Raw genomic sequence first — 11,947 nt, 5'->3', positions numbered from 1 at the left:
CCCCCGCCCCAAGAGAGAAAGGGTCCGGAGAGATGGTTCAGCAATGATTAGCATTTGATGCTCTAGTTGAGAACTCAGGTTCAGTCCCTGGTACTCATGTCAGGGGATCTGATGTCCTTTTCAGGCCTCCCAGGATACCTGCACTCATGTACACATACACATACAGACATACACATAAAATTAATTTTTTAAAGGAAGAGTGGGGAGGGGACAAGAATGGGGAAAAGAAGAGGTGGAGGAAGAGGGAGCAGGAGAAGACAGGTGGGGAGAGAAGGAAGGAGGGAGGGAGGGAAGCAGAGACAGACACCCCAGCACTCAGAAGATGGAGGCAGGAGGGTCAAAAGTTCAAGGTCATCCTCAGCTACAAAGAGATTTTGAGGCCAACCTGAGCTATGTAGGACGGAGGGAGGGAGGGAGACTAGCTGGGATCTTGGCACAGTGACTGACAAATGAAAAGCTGATTTTTTTTTTTTTTTTTGGTCTTTTTGAGACAGGGTCTCCCTGTAGCCCCAGCTGTCCTGGAACTCACTATGTAGACCAGGCTGGCCTTGAACTCACAGGGATCCGCCTGCCTCTGCCTCCAGAGTGCTGGGATTAAAGGTGTGCGCCACCACGCCCAGCCAATTTGTTTAATTTTTATGAGCTTCCCTGACTTCATAGGTCAAAGAACCGGAAAATGTTGACTGACTCAGTTGCACATAAAGTTCTGTGTGGGGCATGTACTAGGTATGAATTGGTGATTGTTGCTGTCATTAAACATGATAATGTCATGTTTACTAGGCATTATGACTCAGCAGCTTACTCCATGCTCATCTTTAGAGTGAGAAACAGAAGTTTCTTTTATTATTATTATTTTTTAAATTTTATGTGTATGCGTGTATTGCCTGCATGTAGGTAAGTGCACCCCTGTTGTGCAATGCCTGCGGAGGACAGAAGAGGCAGTCGGACCCCTGGAACTGGAGTTCCGGACAGTTGTTAGCTGCCATGTGGGTGCTGGGATTCGAACCTGCGTTCTTCTGCAAGAACAGTGTTCTTAACTACTGAGCCATCTCTCCAGCCCTGAAACAGAAAGTTTCTTTACAGGAGCAATTTCCTCAGTGGAGACCAGTTGACCCTCTCTGACATGCACACATAGGGAAACGCTTCCCATCCTCCTGCAGGCACAGTTACAGAGGATGCTGGGGCAGGGCCAGAGAGCACCACCCTGTCCTCAGTAGATTCTGTGGAGTGTCTTCTCTGATCTTCCCAGAGGAACTGCTGGGGATCCTGCTTAGAAAGTAAACATTCTTGGCTCCCAGAGCTCTAGCATAAGAAACCCTCAGCTCTCAAAGAGGGAAGGGGTGGTGAACACACAAGGCTGGCTTCTCCCTGAAGAAGCAAAGGCCTGAGTGGCACAAACCCCCTCACCCCACCTTCCCAGAGGAAGGGAGATGTGCGCTGAACAGTAACAGACTCTGGGCTAAACGTGGAGAAATTGAGTAAATTAAAAAGAAAAAAAAAAAAAAGATCTGGTTTGGACTTTAGGGCTAATGCCCATAACTTCCTGAGCTGCCCTGACATCCCAACTCATCAAACCAGGGTATGGGCGCACGGGTTTCACAGAGCACCAGCTGCTGGCTGGCGCCTGTCTCTCGCGACGCTGGGGCGGGTCCCGCGCCCCGTTGCTAAGGGTCTCCTCGGCTACTGGATGCTGGCGACTCTACTGGTCACTGTGCTTCCAGGCGTGTTCCATTCCAAGCTACCGGGCACTCCCTCTAGGTTCGAGATCCGTCGGCCGCCGGGTCACGAGGGGAGGTGCAGGGTCTTCGCGAGTCGTTGTTTACGAAGGGGCAGCCCCCTCCGGAGAGACTGAATAAGAGACTGGTACAGCTCAGCTCTTGATGCAGCTCCAATTTATTAAGGGGAAAACCAGGGTATTTATAGTGTGAAGGCAGTGGCAAAAGCCTTAGTTGATAGGTGCTTTGTAGGATGCCCCATTTACATGTGGTGGTGGGCTTCTGCCAGGCTGTCAGACAGTGCCTGATTATCACACAGGAAAACCTGGCAGTTTCTGAGCCAGAGGACATGTATCTGTGACTACCACTTCAAAGATGAGTCAGGAAGAGAGAAGGAAGGTGACCTGCTGAGAAAAGGAGTCTCTGCATAGAAACGCCGAGCCCCTTGGGCTATCTGGACATGGAGAGACTTCGACCTAACACAGCAGGGGTCCCCAACACCAGGGCAGGTAGGATTGTGACCTCTAGGCCTCATTCTCAAGGCAGGGTCACATGTAGCCCAGGCTGGCCTCAAACTCTCAAGCTCTGGCAGGAACTTCTCTGTCAGCTTTCCATTACCATAGCACAATGCAATCCTCCTGCCTCTTTTCACTTTCTTAAGAATGTCTTTCATTGGGACTGGAGAGATGACTCAGGGAGCACTGGCTGTTCTTGCTGAGGACCCGGGTTTGGTTCCCAGCACCCACCTAGTGGCAAACAACCATTCATAACACCAGTTCCAGGGGATCTGACACCCTCCTAACCTTTGTCAGCATTGCACAACATAGGTGCACTTAACATACATGCAGGCAAAACACTCATGCACATAAAATAAAAATAATAAAATGGTTTAAAAATTAGATTTCCCTTTTTTGTTCTGTGCACATTCTGCATAAAAATTCTTTGGTGTGTGTATGTTTGAGGGGAGCTCAAGACAAGGTCAATGTAGCCCAGGCTGGGCCTGACTTCAAGGCAGCCATTCTGTGTCAGCATCCTAAAGGAGGGGCTCACAGGTGTGCATCACCACAAACAGCTTCCATTGTGACATTCTCATACATAAATCATTAAACTTTGTTCTTATTTGAGCCTCCCACTTTCCTCCTTTGGTGTGTGTATGTTTGAGGGGAGCTCAAGACAAGGTCAATGTAGCCCAGGCTGGGCCTGACTTCAAGGCAGCCATTCTGTGTCAGCATCCTAAAGGAGGGGCTCACAGGTGTGCATCACCACAAACAGCTTCCATTGTGACATTCTCATACATAAATCATTAAACTTTGTTCTTATTTGAGCCTCCCACTTTCCTCCCTGGTGCTCTTTCTTTTTTACTGTTTTGCTTCCTCCTCCCAAACAGCCCTGCATGTTTCTACATCTTATACTGCATTACTCTCTTGTTCTCTCCCTGGTCCCTTAAACATTCCCCCAGTCTCCCTTCCACTTTCAGTTCATATGTTTATAGTCTACATATAAGAGAAAACATGCATTAGCTGCTTTTCCTATTGCTGTGATTTTTTTAAAAAAAGATTTAAAAAAAAACTTGACAAAAGTAACCCAAGAAAGGATGGGTTTATCCAGGGTATGGTCCATGGGAAGTCATGGCAGCAGGAGTGTGAGGCAGCTGGTCACATGACATTCACAGTCAGGAGGTAGCAGGAGGTAGAGAGTGATGAATGCTGGTGCTCAGCTTGCCTTCTCCTTTCCATTCAGTTCAGGACCCCAAACCATGGAATGGTGTTAAGGTGGATCTTCCCACCCTAACCAAGTCAGTTCCTCACAGGCATGACCAAAGGCTAATCTAATCTAATCTAGATAATCTCTCACAGGCATGCCCAGAGGTTTATCTCAGAGGTGATTTTAGATTTTGTCAAATTAACATTAACCATTACAATGCTATCCTCTGTCAACCTGACACCCAAACACATCACTTTTAAGGCATAACTTTTATCCCCATAGGCTTATGGCCATTTCATAATATAAAATGCAATCATTCAGCCCAACTTCAAGAGTCCTCATGTGTTTAACAACATCAACACTGTTTAAAAGTCCAAGTCTCATCTGAGACTCAAGGCAATCTCTTAACTGTGAGCTGTAAAATCAAAAACAAGCCATAACGCATTCAGTAAACAATGACACTGAACCAACATTCTCATTCCAAAAGGGGAAAACAGGGACAAAGAAAGGAATGGTCAGACCAAAGCAAGACTGAAACCCAGCAGGGCAAACACCAAGTCCTGCAGCTCCATGTCTGGCACTTGGAGGTCATGAAGGAATCACTCTTGGAGCTCCACCACCCACAGCACAGTCTCTTTTTGGGGGCACCTCCACCCAGGTCCACTGCTTTCTTCAGCAGATATCCAAAGGTTTGGGCATCTCCAGCATCAATTTCATGTGTCTTCACAGCTTCACACAATGGTCTCCAGGCATTCTTTGCAGGGACTCAGCCCCTGCCACATGTTGTCTTATGTCAGCAGTTCTCTGGAACCAAGTCATAAGCCTCATGACTCCTTTAATCCTGCATCTTTCATGCCTGCAAAACAAATACCATATGGATGCTGCTGCTATGTTCTGCTACAAGCTCAGCAGGATGGCGCCTGGCTCCCTTGGACCACTGTTGAATCTGCTTGTTTGTGTGGATCCTGGGGAGACAGTTCCCCAGGGAACTCCTTCAGTGGCATTCTCAATTTAGGCTCCCCTTTCTAATGAATTTGCATTTTCACAAGATGGAAACTTCAGTGGGTGGGATCTTGCCCTCCAGACACTTTTCTTTGTCCAATTGCAAAGCTTCAGGTTTCTCTTCAATGGTTTTTATCTCTTACAGAGATATAAGATGCTGTCATCTGCATTCCCCTTAACTGAAACTTTTTAAACTTCCTTACATAACTTTCCTCACTAAATTTTACATTTTTCTTATCTTTCTGCTGTTCTTTTTATCCTCTCTCACTGGAGACCTAGATGAGAGTTGTCAGCAATAACCATAACAGAGCTTGAAAGTCTTGAAACTTCCTTTGATAAACAAATTAGTTCATTATCACCCTCATTTAAGTTCTCAGGACATGGATAGAATGCAGCCAGATTCTATGCTAGAATATTTGTCCTGACAGTGTCCTTACAATCTCTGAAACCTCATGAGCTAGGTAAGATCCCTCTGTGGGTGTTTCTCAGTATTGTTTTCCAAGTTCCTACTTTCTAGCCCAAAGTTCCAAACTCTTCCACATTCTTCCTGCAAAACATTACCAAACGGCCAAAGGATCATATGATGAGGTTTATCACAGCAACAGCACCACTTCTCAGTACCAATTTTCTATATTTGTTACTTTCTTTATTGCTGTGATAAAATACCTGGAAAAAGTAACTCAAGGAAGGGAGGGTTTATGTCAGCTCACATTTGAGGGTACAGTCCATCACAGCTGGGAAGCACAGCAGCAGGATCTTGAAGAAGCTGGTCACATGATATCCATAATCAGGAGTCAGGAGTGATGAATGCTGGTGCTCAGCTTGCCTTCTCCTTTTTATTCAGTTCAGGATCCCGGCCCATGAAACAGTGCCACCCACAGTTAAGGTGGGTTTTCCCATCTCAATTAATCTAATCTAGTCATACCTCACAGATATGGCCAGAGGCCAACCAGAGACATGACTCCTAGATGATTCTAGATCCTGTCAAAGCTGACATTAAACATCACAATTTACAGTATCTATCTTTCTGAATCTGGTTTATTTCACTAAATATGATGATCTCTAGGTCCCATCAATTTTCTAGCAAATGACATAATTTCATCTTTAAAAAATATTTTACTTATTTTTATTTTATGTGAATGAGTGTATTGCCTGCATGTATATAAGTGCACCTGTGTCATACAATGCCCAGAAGAGAGCGATGGATTCCCCTGGAACTAGAGTTACAGACAGTTGTTAGCTGCATGTGAGTGCTGGAAATCAAACCAGGGTCCTCTGCAAGAGCACTCAATCCTCTTAACCACTGAGCCCCATAATTTCATTTTTTTATAGTTGAATAAAATTCCATCGTGTGTGTGCGTGTGTGTGTGTATGTGCGCCTTTATCCATTCATCTGCTGATGAGCATCTAGACTAGTTATAGAACTCTGGTGTTATACATCTTAAATTCCGCAATTAGGCAGTGTTAGTCCTCCATGTTTTTCTTCTCTAGTGCTCCATCTATCTCTATTATTACTACTATTATTAGTCCTCAAGAAAACAGAACATAGCTCATCAATCATTTTTGTATATTATAAAAAGGAGAAACTATTAGCCAAATGATTACTCTTCAGCAATTTCCCTGCAAGATCATGTTGGTGTTCTACTTTAACACGTGTATCTGCTGTCTTACAGACTCCTACTGTTGCTCTGCAGTGCATCATTAAACGTTAGGTTTGGGAACTGCTGTGCTATAAAACATCAGCAAAAGTTAACCTTTGTGAAGGATGAGTAATAGTCAATGATAAAACTATAAAGCAGATTTTCTCAAATGTCTTTATTTTTATAACCTATATAGCATCAACTTAATAAAAAATGTTACCACAGGCTATATTTACTTATACAGCAAAAGAAGTAAATGCAAAATACAATTAATTAGAGGCTACCCAAAATTCACAATTTTGAAGGTGGAATGCGTATGCTTTTTTTTCAAATAAACAAGATTCTGTTTCAGATGGACTTTTCTCTTAAACATCAATGTACATCTTTTGAAATAGAACTAGAAAACCTCTCAACAACCTCACAAACAAGTCTTCTACCTAACGTTAAAACTAAAATGCCCACCTACAAACCACTGAAAGACGGATACTGTCACAAAACATAAAAAATTTAAGATTGTTGTATAAAATATCTACCCTTTAAAAATGCAATATAACTGAGTTCTCAAGAGGAATCAGCTCTTTTACAGAACATAGCTGAGTTTTTCCTGGCTGGCTTTCTGTGATCAAGTCTACCCTGTTCAGGTTATTTCACAATACATTTTAATCCTGAAAGAGTGCAGAGGTGCTCAAATATGAAATGCTTCTTTGGCCCTCAGGACAGAGGTTCCTGACAGGCAAACTCCTGCAATGGGAGCATCTAGAGGTGAGCGCTTACTTCTTATATTGAGTTGGAGGAGGATGTCCTTGTTTCTCAAAGGTATGGTAATTTCCTTTCCAGTAATAACAGATTTTTTGATTTGCTTTCAAATGCCTTAAAAATAAAAATTCATGCATATTACTATAAAGAATAGCTTTCCTCCCCAAATTAGACAAAAACATCATACTATGCCACAGGTTTTATTAATGGTAAATGTTTGTGTTTATTTTAAAAAGCTTAGTTCTTACTACGCATCTTTGTTTAACAAGTAAGAATCATTTGCCACACAGAAGCAAGACTTTAAATTTATTCCAACATTGAAAACTAAAAACAACTGGAAAAAATACAAAGCAAAACACTTCTGCATGACACTGCTTTTTATCATTTCAATATACTGTATTTAGAATGGCACACATACACTGGAGGAAACAGAAAAATGTAGACTTAGTCTATAAGATTAGCATTAAGAATGACACACAATTCATGATCTCGTTTAAATGAATTCTTAACTGAAGCACTTAAATAAAGGGTTTGGTTTTGTTTTCACTGGAGGGGACGACAACCTGTGTTTCCCAAACTGGTCCTCCTTTTGTACTAAAAAGAGCCCACTCCTCTTCCCAGCAGCTACTTTTGGTGACTCTGCATAACAACAACATAGAATCACTTTTCTGGTAACAGTGCCATGGCCTTGAATAACCAATTTTAAAAACAACAACAACAACAACAACAAAAAAAACCAAATATCAAGTGCAAATCTAGAAATTTCCCTCAGAGAATGATGTGAACCCCTGCATAGGCAGCATCGCAATCACATGAGCTCAGGCAGGACTCAGGAATGTGCACACAGGGACAGCACACTGCCGATCGATCACCTTCTATAAAATGTTGACGGTGTCACCAGGTTAATAATTCTTTCAAGGCACTGAAGAATTATGTGGATGGAGTTTCTAAAATATATTTAGAATTGCTTAAACTGTTAAAAAGCCCTGAGTCAGAACTTTCAATAGCTTCCTAAAATTACACACTTCAGACAAAATGGCACATTTGCTTATTTTATAAAAAATTAGAAGACCATTTTGCTTTTTTGGAGGAGAGAAGTCATAAGACTAAACAGGACAATTCAAATACTCAGCATTATTATTCTTCTTAGACATTCTGTACACATCAATTCCAGCTTTTAGGTTCAGGTTACTTTTCTTGTATCTATTGCTTAAATTCTCAAAAAAAAAAAATCTCAATTTTAACTTCAGGTTCCCAATTCCTTTTCACTCACAAATAAGACAAAATGTTGCAAGAAAAAAGAAAAAAAAAAAAGCAATACTCAGATAGAAAAGGAGGTAGAAAATACCAAATATCAACTTAACCAGTTCAATTCATCAACTATCCAGTTCCTCTTTCTATACTGTAGTTTTACCCACTGCTAATCATTTATCAGTACAAGCTCAAGCTAGAGGATTTCCCTCTCACTGTAGTAAAGCAACATACACATGAGACATTAAACAGCTTCCTCAAATTTAATATTTTAAAGGCATACAACTGTAATTATTAATACTGCTATAGCTGTATATATGTTAAAGTTCCAAGGATATACATGATTATCAAGTAATACCAGTAAGCATTCCTATTGTAGTATTCAAGCAACTTAAATTGGGTTGTCATTTTGAAAGAAAAATGTATTCTGAAACCTATGACAGGTAGACTTAAAGACAACTGATATTTTTAACAAGGCACAAATAACTTGTGAAAATCTATTACCTTCGTAATTTAGTACAAATTCAAAGTTAATTTATTTCTGATATCTAAAATGTGTTTCTCCTCTATGGCTCAAAATGAAATAATAAACTCTTTCAATTAACATACATGTAAAACTCATTACTATTAACAATTATGGAAGGGAGAGAGATGTCCTCCTTGCAGATTTCAGGAACTTGATGTTTACTGTAACTGTAGATATTGCAAACACAAATGAACTACTAAGTAATTCAGGTGTTTGATTTATAAATGGTTAAAGTTCTACTCCACAGGAGAAAGAAGGAAAAAGGAGTCATTTAATGGTTATGGCATTTCAGTTGTGCAAGATACAGCTCTAGAGGTCTGTTTCCCAACAACACGAGTGTAAGCAGCACTACTGAATGGTGTACATGTAGAAACGGTTACAGTGGCAAGCCTTATGATAGACAGTTTTCACCGCAACTAAAAATGCAAAAAAATCTATCCCATGAGTCCATTTTACACAAATTATTACTACAGAACATCTCAGACACTCTGAGAGAATAAGTGCTTTCCTTTTGGAACTTAAACAAACCAAAAAAGAAAAAAAAGCTGTACTAAAATCTGCAATGTACAAAAAACTAACTGCCAAACCATACTAAAAATTAACAGGCCCTTTTTATTTTTTAATTAAATATACTCTCCCAACTAACGCTGTTGGAAATGATCCACTTTCCTCTTATTTGCTTTTCTGTTTCCTATTTGTTGCAACCCCAATGTCCTGACCTGACTACCCAATTCATCGTTGTCTTAGTTCACAAGTTTAACTATTCCTAGTCCAAAAAGTGTCCACAATTCAGAATTAAAGAAGAACAGCAACTAGGCAACACATACACAACACAGGGTGTTTCTGGTGTGTAAAAGTGACCCAGCAAGCTTTTAAATTTGAAGCATGCATTTCGATATTCTAAAATGTTCTTACGGGCTAAAATCATCAAAAAATATAAATTTAAGAAAATTACTTCCAACATTATCTATCAATTAATCTTATGCTTCAGTCGACTGTTGGTTAATCTGCCATGTTTAAAATTACAAATACCTTAATCAAGCATAATTTAGCAACTAAATACTTACCTAGCATAATATTCTTATACTATATAAAATTATCTTCTTTTGAAAACCTTGCTCCCAACAAAATTATATATATATAGTATAAGTAAAAATGTTAAACTATGTGAACAAGTACAATTAGGATAGCACCGTCTGGTGAGTTGCCTGTGTCTGGAATAAGAAAGCTGATGATCATAGAAGAATAAAGGAGAAGATGTAGGGCAAGGGAGTACAGAGAAAGGGAATCCAAATACTACTCACCGACAGCTCTCCTGAAACCCTAATAGGAATGCTAACAGTGTCTTTGGATCCCCTTCTTTAGTCAACAGATGACTTTTTATTTTATTTTATTAATTTTATTTTATTTTATTTTATTTTGGTCTTTTTGAGACAAGGCCTCCCTGTAGCCCCAGCTGGCCTGGAACTCACTATGTAGACCAGGCTGGCCTTGAACTGACAGAGATCTGCCTGCCTCTGCCTCCTGGGTGCTGGGGTTAAAAGCGTGAGCCACCACACCCAGCAACAGATGACTTTATATACAACTGCTCACAAATTCTGAGTGCACTAAGAGGCTGATCTTTTTTTCTTTTTTTTCTATCTAGCTTCTGAAGCCCAATATACAATTTTTTTTAAATGAATGCATGTCATTGTAAAAATAATTTTAGGAAAAGTAAGAACTCTTTAGAGGCACAGGAAAGAGGTTTAGATAATGAGGAAACATACTAATTGGCAAAGCACTGCTAAGAGATATATAATAAGAGGTAGCAGTTTCAGAGTTGGAGGAAAGTCACTTACATGATTAAGTTCTTAATCGCACTGTCTCCCACAAACCCAAAACAAATTTAAAATAATTTTAGGTGCTTAAAGACATGAATAGAAGAATATCTATTCATAAAACAAACTTCAAAAATACAAACAGAGAAAACCCACAAGTACTCAGCACTACAATTACAAAGACTTTATGACTTCTATCATAGAAATTAATGTTATATTTTTAATATGGAAGAAATAATGAAACTAGTCTGGAAGGTGCTATTACCTTATAGGGGTATAAGTTTTAGCACTGCAGGTCAGAAGATAAAAAGGACTGAGGTGAAATGCATCTGTAGCCACAGGCTCTCGGACTGGCAGGCTGCGGATCAGCAAGCACCTTCCTTGCCTGCTGCTGTAGTAGAAAGAGATGGGTGGCCTATGGCATGGAGAAAAAGAAAATCCTCACTTCTGCTATTTCCAAATCTGCAAGAGTTTGTCTCTTTGTGTAAACATCGTATCAGTGGATGCATCTTTCTGTAACCTCAAAATATACTTTGAAAATGGCCTTGTGAGTTCTTTACTAGATAATTAGTCACAAAAAATTTCTAATTTGAAATTTACAAAAATTGTATCATCCAAAATGATTAATAAATGTTGGATGTGATGACTCGTGTCTCTCATCCCACACTCGGAAGGCAGAAGCAGGAGGATCCTAAGTTTGAGGCAAGCCTGAGCTGTACAGTAAATTCCAGGCCAGCTTGTAATATATAGTGAGACTGTCTCAAAAAACCAAAAGGAAGAAAAAAAAACTGATACCAGTTACTCAGCTAAACACAGATACAGAATGACTACAAACACAGCCCCATGGCTCACCACCACTTTCATGAAGCCTGCCAAAGGAAGCAGCAATTACACAGCCAGCAAAACCATACTATGACAGCTGGACACTGAATTTGCACCTTTGTTACTACAGCAGAGAAACAGAGTAAGAAAAGCTAGCCAGGGTCAAAGGTGGAAACGGAAAAAAAAAAAAAAAAAAAAAAAAAAAAAAAAAGAGAGAAAGCTTATACACAGTATATAGTAGTAGACACTATTGTAAACTGTAAACAGCTGATATTTTTTATAGTCTAGCAGCAAGGAACCTTAAACCACTTATGTGTATATTTACCCTAGATAAAAAGATTATTCATTCAAAGGAGATAAAATGCTTAGATCCTCTACAGGCAAAGTGTACCCCTCTCCCAATTTTACAAGTAATCACATGCATTTCCACAATGTCCTGGCACTCTTTCTAAATAAGTACGCTATTAAGTTTTTTTACTATAGCTTGGCTATTGTTGGTAGTTTAAATAATATCTCCATCTGTAGGTAGAAAAACTGTATTCTTTACAGTAAGAATTACTGAGAGAATGGAAGGTCTTTGATGAAGGTGGAATTCGTAACACTGTCAGAAGTAACAGACACACAGAAGATTGTTGCCTCTAACAATGCATCACCCTTGCTGAACAGACCTTAGTGGCACAAATAACACAGTGTCAATCCACTGATTACATCGAG

General features: G+C 40.1%; 1 protein-coding gene across 3 annotated transcripts in view; it reads right to left on the bottom strand.

The window, feature by feature from the left end:
- Positions 1–7,106: 7,106 nt before the first annotated feature.
- Positions 7,107–11,947, bottom strand: part of Mib1 (mindbomb E3 ubiquitin protein ligase 1) — a 116,766-nt gene continuing 111,925 nt past the window's right edge. For all 3 annotated transcript variants that reach the window (XM_008826970.2, XM_017796573.2, XM_029560566.1), the window contains exon 21: positions 7,107–11,947. This exon is cut by the window's right edge and continues 1,051 nt beyond it. The gene's annotated coding sequence lies outside the window, so the exon portion shown is untranslated.

Source organism: Nannospalax galili, unplaced genomic scaffold (assembly GCF_000622305.1).
Source record: "Nannospalax galili isolate Female #2095 unplaced genomic scaffold, S.galili_v1.0 scaffold511, whole genome shotgun sequence".
In the NCBI taxonomy this organism is placed as follows: Eukaryota; Metazoa; Chordata; class Mammalia; order Rodentia; family Spalacidae; genus Nannospalax; species Nannospalax galili.
This window is presented reverse-complemented; position numbering and strand designations above follow the sequence as displayed.